At 49.4% G+C, this 23,652-nt stretch overlaps 1 protein-coding gene and 2 long non-coding RNA genes across 12 annotated transcripts in view; 2 read left to right on the forward strand and 1 right to left on the reverse strand.

The window, feature by feature from the left end:
* ASAP1 (ArfGAP with SH3 domain, ankyrin repeat and PH domain 1) overlaps positions 1 to 1,433 on the reverse strand; it is a 348,338-nt gene extending 346,905 nt beyond the window's left edge. For 4 of the 8 annotated variants that reach the window (XM_023248736.2, XM_045049606.1, XM_045049605.1 and 1 more), the window contains exon 1: positions 1,312 to 1,431. The gene's annotated coding sequence lies outside the window, so the exon portion shown is untranslated. Of the gene's footprint in view, positions 1 to 1,311 lie in introns of all 8 variants that reach the window. The other 4 variants (XM_045049608.1, XM_045049607.1, XM_045049610.1 and 1 more) reach the window with 2 other exon arrangements.
* Positions 190 to 3,730, forward strand: LOC109496224. The gene is made up of 2 exons (XR_002152192.3): positions 190 to 779; positions 2,442 to 3,730. It is a non-coding gene; the product is annotated as an uncharacterized LOC109496224 (long non-coding RNA).
* Positions 3,731 to 21,721: 17,991 nt separating this feature from the next.
* LOC109495931 lies at positions 21,722 to 23,414 on the forward strand. 3 transcript variants are annotated; one of them, XR_006592603.1, is made up of 3 exons: positions 21,722 to 21,890; positions 22,428 to 22,540; positions 23,005 to 23,414. It is a non-coding gene; the product is annotated as an uncharacterized LOC109495931 (long non-coding RNA). The 3 variants fall into 3 exon arrangements; XR_002151654.3 differs by having other exon boundaries at positions 21,722 to 21,859; XR_006592604.1 differs by lacking the exon at positions 22,428 to 22,540 and having other exon boundaries at positions 21,722 to 21,859.
* Positions 23,415 to 23,652: the final 238 nt, after the last annotated feature.

The following is a 23,652-nucleotide window of genomic DNA, read 5'->3' on the forward strand; positions in this document are numbered from 1 at the left end:
TTTGAGATAACCACGTATCTCAAAAATAACAGCAGTAATAGATAAGGCAGAACACGGGGAAGGCACTGAAACAAAGGTTACAATGCAAATAGGACATATTTCCAACCGTTTCGTGGCTGCCAGACCAGAACGTGCCATAGTTTGAAGGAGCACTGGACTTGGAGTCTTAAGACAGGCCAAGCGACCTTGGGTGGGCTATGTGACTTCTCCCTGCCTCATATGCACAACAACCAGGGGACTGAAACAGTGGTTATGGAAGATCCTTTTTCTTCCTAAACTGTAGAGATGCGCGGTTTTCCAGAAGTCCCTGCATCTTCTGGCTAAACAGTCCGCCTCCAATTACAAAACAGCAAGGCCCTGGGGTGACGGGCGCAACAGAGGGAAAACTAGCCTCGACCCTCGGTGCTGTTTTCCAACCCCCACACTCCGCAGCGACCCGTGCCCGGCTGTCATCCCAGAATCAATTTCTGCTGCCGAGACAACCTGATGGAGTCTACGGGGAAAAGTGGAAGAAAGTTCTTGTTCCTGCGGATCGGTGCAAGCGAAGAACGCTAACGACGGGATGATCTGGAGTTGGCTCTCCATCCATCCCCCTGCGCTAGTGGAAGGAGAAATTACTGAAGGAAACCGCTCTAGGAATGCCCGAGAAGAACTCTCCTCTCGGGATGTACGAAAACCGCACGATACCAGACGCCAGCGAGTTTCTTTTCTTTCTTTCTTTTTTTTTTTTTCCTTGAAACTTCACGTCGCGCTCAGAAAATGCAGCAGGTCCCAAAATGGTACGAGCGGGAACAACACAAGCCACTTCCCAGTCTCCCCGTGAACAAACCCCGAGCCCCGAACGGGGACGTCTGTTTCCCCTTGCGGGTCGTCTCGCTCGCTTTAAAAGCCAGTGTGGCCCGGGGCCTGCCCGGCAGCGCCGCGTCCAAGCCGCGGCCGGGGCCGGGGGGGGGGGGGGGGGGAGGCCGACCACGCCGGGCCCGGCCGCCCTTCCAGGAACGGCGGGGAACTTTCCTCCGCCGCGCACGGAGACAATGCCGCGAGGGCGCCGGGCCGGCGGGCCCCGGCGCCTCCCCGGGAGGGCGCGCGCAGCCACCGGCCGCCCCCCGCCCCGCGCCGGCGCCCCCCACCCGACCCCAGAGCGGCCCCCCGGAGCCCGGGGCCGGCGCCCTCCCTCCCCGCGCCCGCCCGCGGACCCCCGCCGGGGGGCGCAGCCGGGAGCCCGCCCCGCGCCCCGCGCCCCGCGCCGGCGCCTCTCGGCGCGGGGACCGGGCAGGGGGCGCGGGCGACCCAGGGCGACCCGCAACTCACCGGGACCGGGCGGGCCGCTGGGCATTATTCCATGGCTCGCGCGCGCCGCACCCCTCGGCCGGGCGCGGGCGGCCCTGGGGACGGAGGGAGGGCGGCGGCGGCGGCGGCGGCGGCGGCGGCGGCGGCGGCGGCGGCGGCGGCGAGGCGCGGGAGCCGAGCGCGGCGCAGGAAGGGGCGGGCGACCATGTGCCGAGGGGAGGAGGCCGCGGCGGCGCGGGCGGCTCGGACGCTCCCGCTCGGCGGCGGCGGGCGCGGGCTGCAGGAAATCCCAGCACTTCGACAGGAAATCGGAATCCTGACTAAGCATTCCGGGCCCGGCGGTCGCTCCGCGCCGGGGGCTCCCGCCTCGCTTAACCCTTGGCCCGCCGGCGGCCGGCGGGGGGCGCGGCGGACCCGGGCGCGCGGAAGCCCGGGCTCGGGGGTCCTCCCGCTCGGCCGCACGCCCCGCGCGCCCCGCCTGCCGCCGGCTCCGCGTCCAGGGGTGGAGGGGCCGGGATGCGCCCAGATAAAACCTTGGCCTTGGCGGGGGCCTTTCGGAGCCCCCACTCCCCACCCCAGACACCAGAAGAGAGCCTGGGCCTCTCCCGTTCTGCAGAGGATGAACTTGCCACCTCCTGGCCGGTTCCCCTATTTTCAATAAAAGAAGTGACTTTACCTGGCTGCCCCCTTTGTACTGCTTCCCCTCTGCTAATCTCCCCAGTTTCGTCCAGCGGCAGGGGGGCAGGAATTTCCTCTGTCAGGATAGTATAGGAACAGTCGGGACAACAACAGTCAAGACTTCAGACTCTGATGCCTGTTGGGATCTAGACGTTGCTTTTTAATTTCTTGCTGTGTCACCCTGGGTAAGTCACATAACTTCTCTGAGCCTCCGTTTCCTCAGATGTGCAATGAGGCGGAAATACTACCCCCGCCCCCCAGGTTAAAGTTGGGAACCAAATGTTTAGACAGGGACCCACACGTTGTAAATGCTCAAATAAATGATAGCCCTGATCGCTCTTACGACCATGAGAGACATCTGAGAAAGGAGGGTTTCAACTCATGGGGTGTGTGCTGTGTATATCTGTGCCCACTTACAAAGCCTTAGAATTTCATTTTCTTCCTAATCACCAAGTGATTATTTTTCTTTGCAGGATTTCAGAAACTGCTCTTAGCAGAGGAAAAGGTTACTGGCTGTGGCAGACCCCCTTCTGGTGAAATCTGAAACTCACAAGCCTCCCAGAATTTGGGATTTTGCTCTTAACCCAACGGTCAGGACATTGTGGGGGTTTCTTTAAAAGTCTGAAGAGGCTTCGCAAAGTTTGAAAACCAAAGTAAATATCTGTCCGGTCAGGCCGGGAGTAGGCGGCCAGTAGGAGCGATTCACTGTGGTTTCCCACAGAAATGCCACATTTGGGGGTTTCTACCTGGAGGATACAGCTTGGTGGTTTTGCTGTGAGCGGTTCAAATTCCTTTGAAACCCAACCAGACTTTGAAGAGGGAACAACATGCCCGTGAGTGAAAACGGAAGCTTGAAATGAACCTGTTGGGAACCGAAAGTTGGGTATCCACCCCTCTACTCCACGTCAGGACCAGACATCAGCTTTAGACCCAAGTTGATCTTGGGTCTAAAGAGTTTTCTGGCCTTTCTAAAGCCTCTGGGCTTGGCAGCAGGACTCCAGGGTCCTGCCCCAGGCCCTTTGCAGCTGCTGTTGCCTCTGCCTGGGAGCATCTCCACTTGGCTGTTCTTGGCACTCAGCACACAGCTCAGAAGTCAGCTCCTCAAAGGGGGCTTTCCCCAGCCATTTGATCTACTTGTGTCGGGCACCTACTTCCACCCCTGTCTCTCCTGCACATCACACGCCCTGTTCCACGGCTTCATAGCCCCTATCACTACTTAATTTATCCTGGTTGGCTGCTTATTTATCTGTCTCCCCCTGCGTGGGTGTGCTCCATCAGAGCAGGCTGCTGCCTGTCTCCGTCAGTCCTGTATGCTCACGCCAAGAAGAGTGCTGGCCCGTAGGAGACCCTCAACAAAGGCATGTCAAACGAATGAAAGGGGCAAACAAGATTAGGGTGACCGGCTCATTCTGTCCCTTGGTTCCCTGTGTCTTCCGCTTTGGCGGAGAGGCTCTCAGATGAGAAAGCCCAGTGTAATGGGAACTCTATTAATGGTCCTGGAAAGTTAACACTCTAAGTAATTAAGACTGTCAGATGACGTCACTGCAGTCTCGTTGGTACAGTCCCAGTTAATTGCTCCCTCCTTTGCGCTCCCCCCAGCACTTCTGTTCATTTAAGGAACATATTTATCACATTATATGCTTGCTCAGTGAGCGCTCTCCTAAATCGGATGGCAAGCTCTTTGACGTGGAAGGAAGGGAAAGGGGCCTACATTGATTGACAAGGTGAATTCGAATTCATTAAAAGACATTGGTTAAGTGCCCTTAGCGTGTTCAAAAACTTTCCGGGCACGAGATCGGCAAAGATGAACTATTCTTGCTCTCCAAGAAAAACAGACCAGGACGTTCTATTTAGAAAGCAGCGAAAGGATTACTCTCACAGAGGTATGCACAGGGTGTCATGGGAGCTGTACAGAGTATGGGGAAGGGTTCCTAAATCAGCATGGGGGGGGGGGTGTCTTAGTTTGGGCTGCTATAAAAGAATACTATAGACAAGATGACCAACTTAGAAACAACTCAAATTGACTTCTCACAATTTTGGAGGCTGGGAAGTCTGAGATAGGCCCAAACAGATCTGGCGTCTGGTGAGAGCCTGCTTTCTAGTTCACAGACTTTCAGCTAAGTACTTTCAGGAGATTCCCCCGTGGAATTGGGTCCACTTGCCCCCTCTTGCTAATTCCCTCTTTACGCCGTCTGTCTCTTCCCTGTCTCTTTCTCACTCATTCCTTCGTCTTGGATCAGTCGCCTCCCACGTAAACCAACTGCACCAAATTCCTTATCCCCATGTTTGTTTCTGGGGGATCCCAATCCAGGACAGCATCCATTCATTTATTCACAGATAATCGATGGACCAGGCACCCTCTATGTGCCTGAGGAAACATGGAGCATGAGGGTGGGCACATAATATATTTGGGTAATGGCCTGAGGGGTACGTGTTCAGGCATGGAAAGCAATGAAACTGAAAAGGCTTGTACCATTTTCCATTTGAGGACACTGAGGCACAGGAGTGTTCAGTAAGTGGCTCAAGGCCACACAGCGCACAGAGGAACTTGGGAGTCCAGGCTTTAACCACCACCCTGTACTGCGTCTCCTGGCGGCTAAAGCTATTGGTGCAACTGGTGAATTCACTCATGGGGATTGTGCAGCACGAGAAAATCCTGGGATGGAGACTGATCTCCGAGGGACACCCTAGGCAGCAGAGGAAGATGTGCCCACAAAGAAGACTGAGAGGGAGGGGCCTAGAAGGGGGGTGAGAGGAAAACCAAGGGTAAGGGAAGAGATTCCTTCTAAACGTTAGGAACGGCCAACACTCAAGTGCCCCAGAGAGTTCAGTCACATAAGGATAGGAAAGCAGGTATGTGTCTCATTCGACAATCGGAAGGCTGACAACTCTTGCCAGGGCTGTTTCAATGGGGTGGAGGGATTGGAAGCCAGGTTGCAGTGGGAGATGGCAAGTGTAGACAACTCTTTTCAGAAACAAGGCTGTCTAGCTAGTGGGAGGTGAGGGGTGGAAGATTCTTTAAAGAGGGTAAGTGAGCATCTGTGCTTGATGGGAAGGTCCCAGGAGAGTGGGAGAGGCTGAAGAGGGAGGGCGGGTGTACTGATGGAACAGAAACAGGATGAGCAGGGACGGGGCGGGAAATGAGGCCTGGACCAGAGGAGGGCCACCTTGTCCGTCGGAGCAGAGCGGGGACAAGGACAGGACTCCAATTCCACGGGGAGTTGATCCTGGATTCCCAGACTGGATCTTAGGTGGGCTCTTAAGGTCCCCTGGTCTAATTCCTCCTGACATGTCTGCTCTGGGCGAAAAGAATTCATTCAAATGCAGATGAATACAAAGTGACTTCAGCCTCCAAATGGAAAAGAAATGGCAGGAAGGAAGAGTTATTTTGGCCCAAAGTAGGTTAGTAAAGTGGCAAAGGAGAGGATGAGTAGGACAGACTTCGGAGCCAGAACAGACCCAGCTTGGTGACTGATGGTGGGAAGGAGAGTGGGGGGCGGTGGGGGGCGAGAACATGGGGGCCAGGGGGAGCAATGAGGCTTACCTGGGAGGAGGGGGAGGAGGAGGAGCAGCAGCGGGGAGGGCGGCATTTTTACACAAGATAAAGAGCACGGGAGGGGAAGGTTTTGAGGTGGAAGGTAATGAGTTCCTGATTGTGCTCTGTGCTGGGAAGGCCGGTGGGTGGGTAAGAGTCTGCAGCTTTGCTGGGCTGGCAAGGAGGGAGAAGGCAGTGGGCATGGGGGTGGGGGGGGGCGGGAAGAGGGGAGGCACAGGGACCTTCACAGTTGGCGATCAAGCACCTAAACAGCTAACACCCCTTACTAGCTTCTCACAGTCTTGCTGGAGACCAACTTCTCCAATGCACAGTTTTCCCGCTGGGCCAGGTAACTCCTTATTGTGGGGGCTCCTTGTGCTTTGCAGGATGTCTCGCAACATCCCCGGGCTCTCCCCGCTGGATGTCAGTAGCCACACCCCAGCTGTGACAACAAAAATGTCTCCAGGCATTGCAAAGTGTTCTCTAGTTGAGGCCCCCCCCCCCCCCGGCTCTATCGTCTTTCCCTCGAGTCACGATGCTGCTCAGAAGGTGCAACTTTGGACAATCTTCTTCAGCAGGAGCACCTGTTCCCAATTGTGGAGACACACTGCCAGGGTTCAGACCGGGGTTCCGCCAGTCCCCTGGCTTGCAACCTTGAGCAACTTTCTTCCCTTCTCTCGGCTTCTATTTTGTTGTGTTGTTTGGGTTTTTTTTCTTGTTTTGTTTTTCCTCCGTAAAACGGCGTTTTTGAGAGGCTGAAATGAAGAAATCCGTGTAAAGGGCTTGGCTCTGTTTGGGGCACGAGTTAGCCTTCCTTCCGTTGTCGCTTGTACCAGTAATATTCGTAGTGCTATGTACACACAGGTGAGGCATCTAAGCATTTGGGAACTGGGGCCTCAAGATCTGGATGTCCCAGACGAACCACAGACAAAAGGGCACACTTGAAGCTGTGGACATCTAAGGCATCTCGAGAGGGTGTAGATAGAAAGAAGGGAGGTTTGAGCAAGAACCCCACAGAACGCTGAAATTTCCTGAGCAGCCGGAGGAGGAGTCTGCGGGTGAGATTTGGGTGGTTGGAAACGTAGATGGGGAACCAGGCGTGAATTTTGCATCTAGCCAACGTGAAGCAGCAACCCCGCCCGTTGGGTGGTGGGAGATACGTCAGCACATTGCCGGGCTGTGGAATGATGCTGATGTTGATGTGGCCACTTGAGCCAGGGGTTGTGTAGGTATGGGCGCTCATTTAATGCTCGCGACAAGGCTAGGGCTTAGGTACTGTTTATCATCCCCATTTTATGGTTGGAGAAACTGGTATGTAGAGAAGGAGGTGGAGGTGAGGCGGGTTCGTCGGCGAGGAGGGTGGGAGAAACGGCCTTTCATGCCGAGAACCACAGGAGCAGACGCAGAGCCCCAACACCCTTGAGTATCCATCGGGGTTAGTGGAGCAGAGACTGTGAAGCAGGTGTGAAGGGCTAGAGGACAAGCCTGGGTGGGCCCCCACGAAAGGGGGATGCCCAGCAGTGCCGCGGCAGGCCATACTGAACCCCAAGGCCAAAGGCAAATTCAGTCATACTGACCCTGTCTTTATTTAAAAGTTTGAGGGGCGTGTGGGTGGCTCAGTCGGGTAAGTGTCTGACTCTTGATTTTGGCTCAGGTCATGATCTCACAATCTATGGGTTCGATCCCCACGTTGGGCTCTGCGTGGAGCTGGCTTGGGATTCTCTCTCTCCCTCTCTCTCTCTGCCCTTTCCCTGCTCCCTCTCTCTCTGTCTCTCTGTCTCAAAATAAATAAATAAACATTAGAAAATAAATAAAAGTTTGATATTCATCCTGGACTTTTTACATTAATTTTTCTTTTAAAACATATTGAATTAAAAAAATTTTTTTTGGGGGGCGCCTGGGTGGCGCAGTCGGTTAAGCGTCTGACTTCAGCCAGGTCACGATCTCGCAGTCTGTGAGTTCGAGCCCCGCGTCAGGCTCTGGGCTGATGGCTCAGAGCCTGGAGCCTGTTTCCGATTCTGTGTCTCCCTCTCTCTCTGCCCCTTCCCCGTTCATTCTCTGTCTCTCTCTGTCCCAAAAATAAATAAATGTTGAAAAAAAAAATTTTTTTTTTAATTTTTTTTTAATCTTGATTACCGAATTTGTTGGCATGTGCTTAGCTGGACTGAACGGAATTCCAAACTCTTCCAGCCTCCTCGACCTTGCTGCTTATGATTCAGATTCTAGCCTGCCTCGCTCCCCTGTCCCTTAGCCAGGAGAAGGCAAGGGTCCTGGTTTCAGCCGCACATGACAAGAGTCGATGAGGAAGGGGCCATTCTACAGGAAACCAAGTGCTTTTAGGGAGAAATGGATACGGGGCATTCAAACCTAACACTTGGCCACTCCACTTGGGGCCACCTGGAGATCCTTGGTGCAAAGAAGAAAACATTCTGGGGAGTGGGGAGAGGAGGTAAAGAAAGAACGGAAGGTGGGCTGAGGACACATAAACCCACAACACCAGGTGTTTAAGAACGTGCACGTGGTCTTTAGCCTCAATTTCAATTCTGGCTCACCTACCACCCCTGTGATTTTTGCCTGGTAGCTTAAATCCTTAAGCCTCAGTTCCCCACAAAACGGGGATAATGAAAGCACACGTGTCATGAAGTGTTAGGATTAAATGAATTGAGTCACACGAAAGTGCTGGAACATAGTGAATATCCAGGGTCTTATCGTCAGTGTGTGTATCAGCATTTTAAAAGTTATTCTTTTTTCAAGCCATTGAGTAACGAAGGAGAGAGAGATGGATAGTAATGTCTCCAGAGCGGATTCGGGGGGGAGGGGGGATTTTTGTTTGTTTTTCCAGTTGAAGGAGAAAGGGAAGGAGTGGGGGGGGGCACATATAAGTAAGTGGCTTTTGAGCAGTGGTTCCTCACATGGTTGGAAATGCCTGCCATACCTTCCCAAGTCAAACTCACCAATTCACAGAAAAGTTGTGATGCACCAGGGTCACGCATGCCTGGCCAGCATAGTCAGGGACAGAATCCAGATTTCCTAATGCCCAGGGAGGTATGTGTCCCTAAAAACCTGGTTTACTGGACTGTCAATCCTGGAGGCACTCCTTGTGCCCAGATCACAAGAACGTGAGATGCAGCGAGGTCTTTCTCATCACATTGTTAAAACAACAACAACAACAACAGCAACAACAACAACAAAACCCTCTTTGCAAAAGCTAAACCGGGAAGGGTGCTGTAAGACGAACACCCAATGCATTTCCTCCAGAGATGCTAAGCATCAGGGAAAATGCTTTCCGTCGTTAGGTTATTAATTTTAAAAGCTCCATTTCCAGCTATAATGGAGCTTTGTGATAAAAGGGGCAGATAAATGGGTCATTGCAACAATCTGTTAAGGAAGTAAGGTTCTCTTCCGTTTTGGGTGAAATTAATAAGGACTTCACCTTCTATTCCTCTTGGGAGGTGACCCAGAACGAGCCTTCCCTGACCTTTTAGGGTTGGGGTCGGTCTCTCCTCTATGTTCCTAGAATGTCCAGGGATCAGTGCTGGTGGGGCCTTTACTGCAGTATCCTTTATCTCTCTCTTGCAGACCCGAGGGCAGAGACTCTCTCATTGGCCTCTGTACATCCTGCAGTTAAGCGTGTGCTCAACCCACATCTCATGAACGAGTGCTTGCACGCTTTATGAAACAGCACCCCTCTTTAGCTATGTGAGGAAACCTGCTCGCTTCCTAAGCAAGCAAAGTCGGGCAAGGAGGGTTTCAGAGCAGGCTTCTCACACTGATACACTGCGCTGAGCAGAAACAATCATGTGTATTAGTAACAGTATGAGGGTTGATAACAACCAGTAGCTAAAATGTATTGAGTAGTTTCTCTATGTCTGGCACTGGCATAGAGTTCTCAAGATTCTAACGGCACTTTCCAATGATTATCTCATGTAATCTCAAAATAAATTTATGAGGCAAGCCTATTAACATGTACATTTTACAGATGAAGAAACTGAGGCTCAGAAAAGTTGCTGCAGACACAGAGACTCTGTCTCGGGCCAATTCACTGTTACCTTCATGCTCTCTTGCTGCAGACTGAGCTCCGGGGATCAAAATAGGTCATGGAACGCAGACTCCGTATCTAAGGAGTTTATGGTGTATCTGAGCCATAGATTTATAGTAAAATACCAGGTCGCTATAGTCGGTGCCTACTGTTTCAGGAAAAAGTGGAAAATCTTCCCCCGGTGGTTTTGTAAATAGTCCTTAATTGAACTCAGCATTGGTATCATTACCACCAAGTTCTGCAATTAACCAGCCTGGAGTTTATTTGCTAGGTTGCAGCCACAGAGATATTTACACATCCAACTTTTAACTCTAGGAAAGATTTTCAGCCCGTAAATTGCTTACCCAGGCGCAATCATAGCTGCTAGGAAACTGCCTGGGGCCATTTCCGGGGATGAGAAAGAGAGAGGATTCCCCCAAAGCCAGCTGTTGCTACCCCAGAATAATAACACTAACAATTAAGAACTAACAATTGTGCAGTCCTTTTAAAAATTACAAAGCACATTCTCATACAGTGGCGTGCCTAGTTTTTAATTCCCATGAGAGTGGGAGGAGTGGACTGGCGTGAGGGTTATTGTTTGAAAGAAGAACTCCCAAAGGTTTGTTTCCTCCAGGGCTGTGGCGTGGTCTTCTTATAACCAAGGTCGGGTGAACACCTCCTTTGTACTGGGAACTGTACTAGGTGCTAGAATGTACTGGTGAGCAAAACAGACCCTGTGCCTGGACTCATGAAGCTTATAGTCTAGACGGGGAGAAAGCAACACTGCAATTCAATAATACGCACGGATAAATGCAAGATTACGACTATTATAGAGCTACTGGAGAGGTACAAAATGCAGTGCAAACCCAAAGTGGAGGGATTTAACGTAATCCAGATCAGGGAAAACTCTTCTGAGCAGAGATGAATGAGAATGAACTACGCAAAGAAAGAGGGAAAAGTGTTTTTTTTTATTAAAATTTTTTTTAACGTTTATTTATTTTTGAGACAGAGAGAGACAGAGCGTGAACGGGGGAGGGTCAGAGAGAGAGGGAGACACAGAATCTGAAACAGGCTCCAGGCTCCGAGCTGTCAGCACAGAGCCCGATGCGGGGCTCGAACCCACGGACCGCGAGATCATGACCTGAGCCGAAGTCGGCCGCTTAACTGACTGAGTCACCCAGGCACCCCAAAAGTGTTTTAAGCAAAGAGAACAGCACATGTAAAGGCCTTAGGGTCAAAGAGAGTGTATTAGTTGCTTTTGCTGCATGAAAAAGCACCCCGAAACTTCGTGGCTTAAGCAATGACCAGACCATTCAGCCCCTTAATTCTGTAGATTGGCAATGCGGCTAAGATCTGCTGGGCAGTCTTCCTCTGACCTCAGCTGGTTCACTCGTATACTGGTGGGCATCTCCCAGGTCAGTCAAAAAGGCTCATCCCTGAGGGCGCCTGGGTGGCTCAGTCAGTTCAGCCTCTGACTTCAGCTCAGGTCATGATCTCATGGTTCGTGGGTTCAAGCCCTGCATCAGGCTGTGTGCTGACAGCTCAGAGCCTGGAGCCTGCCTTGGATTCTGTGTGTCCTTCTCTCTCTGTCCCTTCCCCACTCACACTCCGTCTCTTTCTCTCTCTCAAAAATAAACATCAAAAAAAAAATTTTTTTTTTTAATTATCTCTGGGTTTTGCAGTTGTACCTTGTCTGGCAGGTTACTGCAGGTTTGTTGACGTAGGATCAGGGTCCTGAGATGAGCAAGAAAGGAAGCTGCAAGGCCTTTTACAGCTGAGGTCCAGCACTCACCGCCTCATTTCCGCCACATTCTACTACTGATCAAAGCATCTTTAAATATAATCAATAGGAAATAGAATCTTAGAAATGGAAGGGATTTTCAGCATAGTCTAGTCCAGGTGACAAAGAGCAGGTGGATTTGAATGAACGGAAGGGTGCAGACATCAGGTATGCCCAGCGTCAGCATCTCTAGTCCATGGAATGTTGTACAAAAGGTCTGGAACTAGTTTCTCTCCCCTGGGATCTTCTGGGCTCCTTGTCCTCGCCCCCTCCACAGTGACGTCAGAGAGGCTTATCTGAAATGCCAACCTAGGGGCGCCTGCGTGGCTCAGTCGGTTAAGCGTCCGACTCTTGATTTTAGCTCAGGTCGTGATCCCACAGTTCGTGGGTTTGATTCCCGTGTGGGGCTCTGGTGCTGACAGTGTGGAGCCTGCTTGGGATTCTCTCTCTGCCTCTCTTCTCACACTCTCTCTCTCTCTGTCTCAGAGATAAATAAACATCCAGGGGGAAAAAAATAAATGCAAACCTAACCTTATAACCTTTGATGTTTCCCCAATGCCTGCCAAGCCTGTTGGTACATCAGAATCACCAAGAGGGACTGTTTAACATACAAACTCCTGTCCTCCACTCTAGATTCATCAAATGAGAATTTCTGGGTTTGGGACTGGGATCAATACTATTTAAAAGCTCTGCCGAGGAGTTAGCTGCAGCTGATTCAGCTTTTTGGGAGTCACTGGCTGCAAGGTAGTCCAGACGGAAACTTTTCGAGAGAGGCTCTCTGGCATTATTGATCTCTGCAGCTCAGACGGAGCCTCTTTACAAAATAATCTGTCCTCCCTCTCTGCACCACCCCCGGAACTCATGTCTCCTTTTCACTGTGCACCCACTATATCCTGCACAGACTTTTTATACTGTTAATTATTCAAAGGGTACTATTCAAATCGGCTTACAAATCTGCCACACTGCCACTCCCCTGCCCCCGCCCTTTCCCCACTCCCAAGGCAACCCTGAGATCAGTGATCGTATTGACTTCAGTGCCTACCAGAGGACCTGGCATAAACTTGATCTAATCCAACTGATCCAAGTGTCCATTGGTGGGCGAATGGATAAACAAAATGTGGTATATACATGTGGCATTCAGCCAAAAAAAAGGAAGGAAATGTTGACACGTGCTACAGCATGAACGAACCTTGAAGACATTATACACAGCGAAATAAGCCAGTCGCAGAGAGACAAATACTGTATGATTCCACTTACGTGAAGTGCCCCCAACAGTCAAATTCACTGCGACACAAAAAAAACAGAAGGGTGGTTGCCGGGGAAGGGGGGAGGGAATGGGGAGTTAGTGGTTAAGGGGGACAGAGTTTCAATTTTTCAAGACGACGGGAGGAGTTCTGGAGATGGATGGTGTGGTGGGGACGGTTGTCCGACAAGGTGAGTGTACTTAATGTCCCTGAAATGTAAACTTAAAAAGGGTGCAACATAAGAAAATTTAGGAGGGCAAATGTTATGCCCCGTGTATGTTACCACGATGAAAATTTAAAAACAAAACTGAGCCCAAGAAAGCGCGGATGGTCACCAGGCGTTTGTGGAACACCTCCAGGATCAGAACATTTCCTGACAGGATGGCTTTGCCAGAGACCAGCTCTATTATAACTTGGACTCTTCAAGATAATGGCTCCGCACATATTCCATGGAGCCACCGATGGGTGACGGCCAGCTGAGGTTAGGCCAATACCGCCAGCTCTCCATCTCTCTGTCTGGCTCCCGAGGCTTGGCCCCTCTTCAGACTTCCTCATCCGTGCCTGTGGCCTCGGCACAATTGTCCCTGGCAGCCTTGGTGTGGGTCTGCCCCAGACTCCCACAGCTAACGGACCCTACCCCACACAAACCCAAAGGACTCAGCTTCCAGCTCAGGCCACCTTCTTTGGAAGAAGCAATCAGAGAGAAAGTCCTTTCTCAAACGTGGCCAAGACCTCTGTCCTTATAACTTTCCTCTCTATGGTTCAAATTCGACCTTCTGGAACATTACCGGGCCAGCTCCACCTCTTTTCCCATCCAGCTTTTCTAACACTCAAATACAGCTCTGATGATCCTTCCCAAAGAGTTCCATATCTTTAATTTCTCAGGTCATGGATTTCTAGATCCTTCCCCCCACCCAGTTGTCCTTGCCTGACTTCACAGTATTTTGTTCATGTCTTCCTAAAACATGGCTCTTAGAGGTATATTCTCCACATGACACTTGACCAGTGCCGAGAAGAGCAGGATTATTATTTCCACCATGTGGACCCAAATTTGCTGAATCCTGAAATAAATCCAGATACCCATTATGTCTTTCAAGTGAACTACAATCCCAAAGTCGGTTTGTTTCACCCCCACTTCCTACGTCAAATGAATGTACTTCAGACTTCAAGTTGTCTGAAATATCTATGTGCGCTCCACATTGAACGGACACGGTGTGATTTCGTTTTTGAAACAGCTTTTCATTAGTTTGCTTTTAAAAGTTAATTAATTTGCACCTAGAACTTCTCTACTTTTCACCCCGTGTGCAGTCAAGTCTCAGATTTCACAGGCTGGTTGTCCTCACTTGCCCAGGCAGGATCTCACCTCCGTCCCGGTGGATTCTGACCCGGTTATTTCTGGGATCCCCAAGGGGCTCTCTTGTGGGCTTCAAACAGGCTCATTTATTTGAGGCCTCTTGTGGCCGTCTTCTGCCCTTAAAGCCTCCCATCAGGTGCCAGGTCCTGCCACTGTTCCCACCACCAGGTACCAGAACAGAGCCCCTGCCCATCCTGATGTCCCCCAGAGCCCCCAAAGTCACAAACTCCAGATGCAACTCTGATGGTGCCTTTGTCTCATCAAGCCTCTTCTGCCACAAGGGATAGTCACAAGGGATGCCTTCGAGAGGCTTCTGTCCCTCATTCTTCATTAGTCCCCCAAAAGCCAAACACAGGCTATACACATGGGTATAGAAGCGTCTTTAGAATTCTTTGCCATTTTGGGGCGCCTGGGTGGCTCAGTCGGTTGAGCGGCCGACTTCAGCTCAGGTCATGATCTCATGGTCTGTGAGTTCGAGCCCCGCGTCGGGCTCTGTGCTGACAGCTCAGAGCCTGGAGCCTGTTTCCGATTCTGTGTCTCCCTCTCTCTGACCCTCCCCCGTTCATGCTCTGTCTCTCTCTGTCTCAAAAATAAATAAATGTTAAAAAAATATTTAAAAAAAAAAAAAGAATTCTTTGCCATTTTCCATCTGCAGCACACCAACTAGGCACACAGTAGGATTGCCCTGCATCTAACCCGTTTCCCGTCCCCGTACCCCCTACTCTGTCCAGATGATAAAGCTATGGCCCCACAGAGAAGGTTATTTAAGCAGAGTGATAGCCTGAGGCTATTAAAGCCAGGAATAAATCAGTCTCCAGAGAGCCCTGGGAAATCATATAGGTGCCTTCGTGACATTCATCTGGAACTTCAAGGTATTTTTTTTTTAAGTCACTAAGAAAACATGTTTTGTGTTAAACCGCTCACCCAATCCTTCACTCTCCCTCACTTCAATCTTTTGTTCTTCCTTTCTTTTTTTTTTTTTAATTTTTTTTTTCAACGTTTATTTATTTTTGGGACAGAGAGAGACAGAGCATGAACGGGGGAGGGGCAGAGAGAGAGGGAGACACAGAATCGGAAACAGGCTCCAGGCTCTGAGCCATCAGCCCAGAGCCCGACGCGGGGCTCGAACTCACGGACCACGAGATCGTGACCTGGCTGAAGTCGGACGCTTAACCGACTGCGCCACCCAGGCACCCCTCTTCCTTTCTGTTAGATACTAACTAGGCTTCAGTTAGAAAAAGACGGATGAAATCCAGCAGTGACATTGCTAGAAACATGAAGCCTTTTTTTTTTTTTTTAACTATAAGCTGAACAAGTTTTTCCCTGAGGGCAAATGCTAAAAAAACAAAAAACCAAAACCAAAAAAAGATATGGAGGGGAACCTCCTATTCTCCTGAGACGGAGCACTGCTGTTCCTTTCCTACTGGATTTGTTACTTTCTCTGAATGTGGTGTCTGAGTCAGTCTTCTGGAAAAGTCATTACTCCTGTCTGTGCCTCTCTTTACTCCAGTGTAGAATAGGCTTTGATGGTGTCTCTAATGATTTCCAACTGGAAAGTAGTACCCGGTAAGCCAGGCGACAGATTCATTTTATCCATCCATCCCTCCACGGACTCATGGACCCATCAAGGATTTACTGAGCATCACCAAGGTTCATGCACTCAACAAGTGTTTACTGAGCACCAATATCAAATCTCAGTGAACAAGAAAATAAAAGAGGCAACAATCCCTGTCCCTGTGGAGCTTACACGAGAGTGGTGAAACATATGCATGGAAAATTGGTAAATTACATAATGTATCAGAGGGGATCGGGCCCATGAAGCAGAAAAAACCCAGCAGCTCAGGGTCAGGGAGCATCAGGAGGACGGGGACAGGGTGGAACCAAGGCTGCCATCTTTCTCTTTATTGTGGTAGAATATACATAACACAATTTACCGCTTAGCCATTTTTTAAAGTTTATTTATGCACTTATTCATTAATTTTAAGTAATCTCTACCCCCAACGTGGGGCTCAAACTCACAACCCCAGGATCAAGAGTCGCGTGCTGAGCCAGCCAGGTGGCCCTCACTTTAACCCTTTTTAAGCGTCCAGTCCAGCAGCATTAAGTGTACTCACATCATTGTGCAGCCGTCCCCACCATGAATTTCCAGAACTTGTTCATCTTCCCAGCTTGAAACTCCGTCCCCACTGAACACTAACTTCCCCCTTCACCCTGCCCCCAGGGCCCGGCAACCACCATTCAACTTTCTGTCTCTATCACTGTGACTCCTCTAGGTACTTCATGTAAGGACAATCCTGTAGCAATCATTCTTCCACGGCTGGCTTGTGTCACTTAACGTGATGTCCTCAGAGTTCATCCATATTATGGCATGTGTTTGAATGTCATTCCTTCTTAAGGCTGAGCAATATTCTGTTGTATGGATAGACCACATTTCGTTTATCCCTCGTCAGCCAGCGGGCATTTGGGTCCCTTCCACCTTTTGGCTCTTCCGAATCAGGCTGCTGTGAACACAGGTGTGCAAATATGTGCCCACTTGCGTTCCTGCTTTCAATTCTTTTGGGTACATACCCAGAAGTAGAAGTGAATCATATGGTAATTCTACACTCGAGTTTTGGGGAACGGCTATGCTGTTTCCCCCAACAACTGCATCTTTTCACGTATTCCATCAGTAACGCACAAGGATTCGTGTCTCCACATCCTACCAACATTTGTTGTCTTGTGTTCTGTGTTTTCTCTTTTCGTAGACATTTTAATGGGTGTGAAGTGGTATCTCCTTGTGGGGCTGATTTGCATTTTTCTTTTTTTAAATTGTTTTTTAATGTTTATTTATTTTTGAGAGAGGAAAGAGAGAGAGAGAGAGAGAGAGAGAGAGAGAGAGAGAGAGAGAATGAGAGGTCCTGAGTCAGGGAGGGGCAGAGAGACAGAAACACAGAACCCGAAGCAGTCTCCAGGCTCTGAGCTGTCAGCACAGACCCCGACACAAGGCTCAAACTCATGAACTATGAGATTATGACTTGAGCTGAGTTCGGACACTCAACCAACTGAGCCACCCAGGCGCCCCTGATTTGCATTTTTCTGGTGATTAGTGATATCGAGCATCTTTTCACATGCATATTGCAAATCTTCTTTGGAGAAATATCTATTCAAGTCCTTTGCCCATTTTTAAATGGGCAAATTAAATTTGTTGTTGAGTTTTAGGAATTCTTCGTGTATTGTGGATATTGATTCCATATCATATATGTAATTTGCAAATGTTCTGTGGGAGGCTGTCATTTTAAGTGGGCTTCATAGAGAACGCATCACTTGGGCAAAGACTTGAAGGAGGTGCCGTTCGAAGGAAAGAGAATGACAGAATCTGAGAACATGCAGACTGGGGGATTGAAAAGAACTGAAAACAGGCCCCTAAAATCATTCTTAAATGATTATAGGGTTTGCCACTGCCTTAGGGATTCAGAATCAGGCACATATGGGTGTGTGTGTGTGTGTGTGTGTGTGTGTGTGTGTGTGATTGCAAGAATGGTGATTTTTCTCCCCTTGCTTCATTTGTTCCCAGAAGGCCCTCCTTGAGAGCGACATTCCGGGCTCTCGCTCATGTGACTGCTCGGCCCAAACTCTCCCTGGGCTGGACTGTCTCTAGGTCTAGAGGGGCAAAGTGTTAGCAAATCCTTTTGGCCAGGAGTATAACGCCATGACCTGCCATCAGTTTCATGGGTCGTAAAGATGACCGTCTGCTCTCCATCTCTCTGTGTCCCACCTCCCTCCACTGGTTCTACAGTCAGGAGGAGAAGAAAAGGGTTATTATTTATGGACCGCCCCCGATCCCGAAGACCTCAGCAGCTGGTGTCAGTCATGAATGGAAGCTAGGCAAAGTGTTGTCATGCTATTCTTTCCCTGTACTGCCCACCTCACTTTGGTTTTTCTCACATGCTTCATCCAACAGATGGTTCAACAAACCAGAATCCACTTCTGCCTTCTGTTGGTCATGGAGAAATGGAAGCAAATTCAGCTCTCTCCACTTGCCTAAGACAGGCCAAGCATCGTGCCTGGTGGTTTGCATGCCCTTATTCCGATCCTCATAAGAAGTACGTTTCATTATCCCCACATGAGGAAGCTGAAGTTCAGAGGTAAAGCTACTTGCTCGATGCCACAGAGGTGCTTCACTCCAAAACACAGCCCTCTTCAACACGCCCAAAGGAGTTTCCAGGGTTCCGAAAAGCTGCCTTAGGAACCACGGTGGGAAAGGCAAGGAGAAGGAGAGGGAGGCTGAGTTGTCAGGGTCCCAAGCCCACCTCACTTCAGCCTGAGCCACAGACCTTTTGATCCGTTTTGTACGACTTACTGTCTCATCTGTAGAAACTGTTAATATTCCCTCCTTTGAACAGTTTTATGCCATCAACAGAAGCTCACAATCCAATTCTTTATTCCTGACCAAGTGCCTTGAATCAGTGGTAGATTTTTATACTCAGTGGCATCTTGGGGTCAGGAGTAGGTTATTAGCATTACATGAGAACGTTTATTTGCCAATGTGTTTTTATGTTTATTTTATTTTTTTTTCAACGTTTATTTATTTTTTGGGACAGAGAGAGACAGAGCATGAACGGGGGAGGGGCAGAGAGAGAGGGAGACACAGAATCGGAAACAGGCTCCAGGCTCTGAGCCATCAGCCCAGAGCCCGACGCGGGGCTCGAACTCACGGACCGCGAGATCGTGACCTGGCTGAAGTCGGACGCTTAACCGACTGCGCCACCCAGGCGCCCTGTGTTTTTATGTTTAAATGACACAAAACATGAAGGTGTGAACCGCAGGTGCGACCCTAGGCCACCGGCTCCTTTCCTATCTCAGCTCTCACTGTGCCCCAGAACTTTCCGTCTTGCCTCCCCTCATTGAAGCTCCTTGGCATGTGGCCCAGACCCTCAGAGCCATGGCTTGGGCTCCAGTCTCCTGTCCTGGAAGCATATGCATGGGGACATCACACTGACTATGACATCACAGATTCATGGGTACCAGAACATCTTGTTCATTTCCCCCACCTTGTTTGAGAAGACATCCCAGGATGTGAATGAAGGACATCCTATGGAAGCTGACAAGGACATTGTTCTCTGCCCTAGGCCTGTTAGGTGAGGGCAAGAGGTCTGGGCTGGAATGATCGAACACCCCCAGGATCTTGCATGTGTAGGGAATGATACAGAGGGGCAGGGATAGGAGGTAATATTCACACTGGGTGCAGGAGACTCAAAAGCCCATCACTGAGTATCTACACAGTGAAGCCTGTGCCTACCTGACGGCCCAGCGATTCCTCGGGAATTGCGACATCTAAGAAAAATTAACGCACACGTCCACCAAAAGACAGGTGCAAGCCATTATCACAGCAGTAGTGTTCCTCATAATCAAAAACTAGAAACAATCCATAACAAAATAGAATGAGCGAGACGTTTTGGTAAAATTATACAAGAGAGTGTGATACTGCAGTGAAAACAAAGAAACCATGAACTATTATCACCGGCAACCACATGGAAACATCTCACAGATATAACGAGAGAGCGAGCGAGCGAGCGAGCGAGAGATGTTGGCAGTCCTGGTGGTTGCACTTGAACCAGACAATGATGACAGGCTCTTGGCAGTGTTCTCAGCTGCCCAGATTTCCGTGGTTCTGATGTTGGAGCCACATTCCCCGCCCCCAGCCTGCATGTGGATCCTTGAACCACCTGCTATCCTGCCAGTAAATTCCTTTTACATTCATGTGAGCTCTAGTCTCTTGCTTTGTTGGTGACCCAAGCCCTCTTCTAGCATGTAACCTAGGGCTGGAAAGTAGAAGCAAATAAAACAATAAATGTGATTGCACTTTGTCAATTATAAAGAACCAAGATACGTGAAAGGCATTATTATTAATTTTAAAAAGGCAAAGGAAATGGGTGTTTGAAATGCTCAGTTGGTTTGAAACATTGGAATCATCTAAAACCATGCTTTACAAGGCTGCCTAATTGCAAAAAGCTATAAACCCTCTTGGGAAAACAGCCATTAAAAAAAGCATGACATTTCAAAATGTGATACAAGTCAGGACCAACTAGCTCATGATGGTTATTGTAGCAGGATGGTTATTTTGGTTTAATGGGACACTTTAAAAATACAATTAGATTTTTCGACTCTGGCAGAATAAAAACACAGAATGAAATGAAAATAGCAGGTATATCGGAAGACAATGTTACATAAGGAAATTATTTTGGTGAACTTTCCTTGAGTCAGGATGGTTCATAATTGTATAAGTAGATACTTCAATTTAAACATGAAATGCAGTAAATTAGTCAAGTAACAAAAAAAGCATCTCTCTCTCTCTCTCTGGTATTTCTCAGTGAAATACATTAACGATTAGTGTTTTCTCGAGTTGTGTAAGTTGATGGCCTGATGTCTGCACACATTTCCTCTTCGTTTGGAAAGTGAACGTTCAGGGTACTGGTTCTTTTACAGCAGATGACCTTTCCATGAGGTCTGGGTCTCCTGGAGACCTCATGTCCCATCGTGGCCTTGGCTCCCTAGAGGCTCCTGAGTGGCCGCGTCGACAGTGCATTGTGGGAACTGCTCATGGAGTTGCTGGGATACATGGAAGGGCCTTTGCAGGGTGCACTGGCTTCCGTGTCAGAATCTCAGACTGATGCTTTCTCTCTGGGACCAGAATGGGTCTTCTATTCCTTCCTCCTGCCATGTTTGTTTAGCTGTTCCGGTCAGGATCTGCGTTGGGCAGAGGTGGCTAATTAATTCGCTGGAGGTTAAACACCCAGGGGTAGTTCTACCATTCACACCTATGCGGCCTCACCTGAGACTCCCAACAACCCTAGTGCTAGATATTGGGTATTCAGCCCCTTTTTGCAAGTGAGAAATCTAGAGGGGGTTGGTCACGTGTCCAAGACCTGGAGGCTAGCGGCAAAAGCAGGATCAAACTCAGGTTCAGAATCAACCAGATGATTTGCGGGGCTTAGTGCAAAATGAAGATGTGGGACCTCTGTTTAAAAATTGTGAAGAAATTCAAGACGGTGACAGCAGAGTGTTAAACCAAGGGCAGGACCCTGCTGAGCGCCTGCGTTCATGTGACCGTGCAGCCTGCCCTGCTCAGGTTAGGTGGGTTCCAGACCCCAACTCTTTCAAGAATGGCAGTGGGGTTTGAGAGGGGCACCTCTCTTCCTTGCCAGAGTTCTAAGCTAATGGAGAGAACCGGAATTATCAGGCCAATGGTGACAAAAACACCAACTTCGTTTTGGATGAAGCTGAGGCTGGAGATTGTGGCATAGGTATGCAGCCAAAGTGGGTTGCCTACTTCTGGACCCAGACTGAGGGAGTTCTCCCCAGTGGCTCTAGGGAAGGGAAGCTCTCTCCTAGGGGAGACAGAGCCTTTACGGCTCAGCTGCTGTCATGGTCAGCGGCATAGCGGAACCGGTTCTCCACAGACGGATGGATCCCAAGGAAGAAGAGAGAAGCCATTTTTCAGATGGTTGACCCACATATCCCAGTCAACGTTCCCCAAACTCACTAGTTAAGGGACATCACTTCTCCCCCCTTGGGAAGGAGTAATTGAGGGGGCAGCGAGAACTGAGGGGGCAGTAAGGGGGCAACAGGGGGTACTCTGTTAAGTCTTTATCCCTGAGTAGAGTGGGCTCTTCTAAAATGGCTCTCCAAGATCCCTAGGTTAAACCTGGAGTTTAACCCCTTGCCTGGAGTGGGGGGCTGGACCCAGTGACTGGTGTCTAACAGAAGTGACTAGATGTCATTTCCATGGTTAGGTTACACATTATTGTGACTTCAGTCTTGCTCTGTCCCCTTCTCACTTGATCATCAGTGGAGCCGGCTGCCATGTTATGAGCTGTTTGTGGAGAGGTGACGTACCATTGGCAGCCTCGCCCAATGGCCAGCAAGAAGCTGAGTCCCTCATTCTGACAGACTCGGGGATCTGAAATCTATCAACAACCACGTGAGTGAGTTTGGAAGTAGACCCACCCTGGGTGAGACTGGAACTGGCAGGATGTGTGGGTCAGCCATCTGAAAAGTGGCTTCTCTCTTCTTCCTTGTGATGTCTATGGAGAACCAGTTATCTCTCCTCGAGAGAGACTCCTCCTCCTTCACCCTTCCTCCTCTTCCTTCTTATTTATGGTCTCATTGTGTTTCATGTAGATCAGAGGTTTGCAATTTTCGTTATTGAGCTAACGTGTACTATTTACAAAGAAAGTAATCATGGGTCCAGCTGCTCTTTGAAACTCAGGTCCCCTCTTCTCTCCCACACAATGCCTCCTGGGCCTCAGGTGACCTCTGAGGCACCTCCATGGGATGCATAGACTCTGTAGAACTTAGTTTGAAAAACGGTAACCAGGACTTGGTCAACAGTGTCATTATTGGTCTTTCTGATTAGACTATTGTCCCCCAATCCGTCTCCTCCCTTCCTGGGTGGTATGCTCCCGAAAAAAACAATTTGGTCCTTCTTAAAAACTGCCAAGACATCCCTGCTTCCATAAGATAAGAGCTCACCTCCTTCATATTTACAGTCAAGGTGTTTCACAATCTAATCCAAACTGACCTGGCCACTCCAACCGGGAGAGAAGGGGAGGGAACCATGATGAATGTGGACACCAGTTGAGACACTTGTGAAAACACCCAGGTACTTACTGAAGTCTTGTACTAGCAGGTTGTTGTGGTCCTCATGATGTGGTTTGAAGTGCTGGGGTCCAGAGCCAACGGTCAAGAATGAATTCTTGAGACACGTCCGGTGCAAAAAGGTGGTTTTATTAAAGCACAGGGGCCAGGACCCATGGGCAGAAAGAGCTGCCCTGGGATTGTGAGGCACCATTGATTATACACTTTGGGGGGGGGGTCTGGGAGAGGTAAAGACGACAGTTCCAAAAGGGTTTTCACGTAGAGAAGACTGACAGCATCTTGGAGGCTTAGCTATCATCAAGCGAAGGTTGTTTTTCCCTCTACCAAAGCGTTAACATTAAGATTAGGAGTTCCTGGAGGAGAGTCATTCTCTGCCTGTCTCCAGTATTTGTCAATGGGCTGCAGGTTATATAAGCAAATTTAATTTTATCTACATTTCCTTTTGCCTTCGTTCTTCACATCATTAAGGAGGTCATGAGGGCGAGCTCTAATCCCGTATGACCGTGTCCTCAGAAGAGGAGCTTAGGACACAGACACAGAGGGAAGGCCGTGTGAGGACACAGGGAGAAGATGGCATCTACAAGCCAAGGAGAGAGCCCTTGGATCAAAGCAAGCCTACTGATGCCTCGATCTCAGACTTCCAGCTTCCAAAGTTGTGAGGAAACAAATGTCTGTGGCATAAGTCCACTCAGCCTGTGGTGCTTTGTTATGGCGGCCCGAGCAAACTCATACATTGGTGTCCACCCCAAAGAGCTGTCGTGTGCTTTAAAGGAGATAATGTGTGTAGAAGAACATTCGCTCAAATTGTCCACAAAAATTCAGTGAGTGCCTGCTACATATTGCTGTATCTGATGCACAAAAATACAAATGCAACGTTGGTGAATATTGCAATTATTAAGAAGAGACAAATTGGCAGGTGGATTTTGTCATATCTTTTTTTCTTAAAAATTTTTAATGTTTATTCATTTTTGAGAGAGAGAGAGAAAGAGAGAGGGAGTAGGGAAGGGGCAGAGACCGAGGGAGACACAAAATCTGAAGCAGGCTCCAGGCTCTGAGCTGTCAGCACAGCTTAACCGACTGAGCCACTCAGGTGCCCTCTTTTTTTTTTCTTTCCCA

The sequence above is a fragment of the Felis catus genome, chromosome F2, assembly GCF_018350175.1.
Source record: "Felis catus isolate Fca126 chromosome F2, F.catus_Fca126_mat1.0, whole genome shotgun sequence".
NCBI lineage: Eukaryota > Metazoa > Chordata > Mammalia > Carnivora > Felidae > Felis > Felis catus.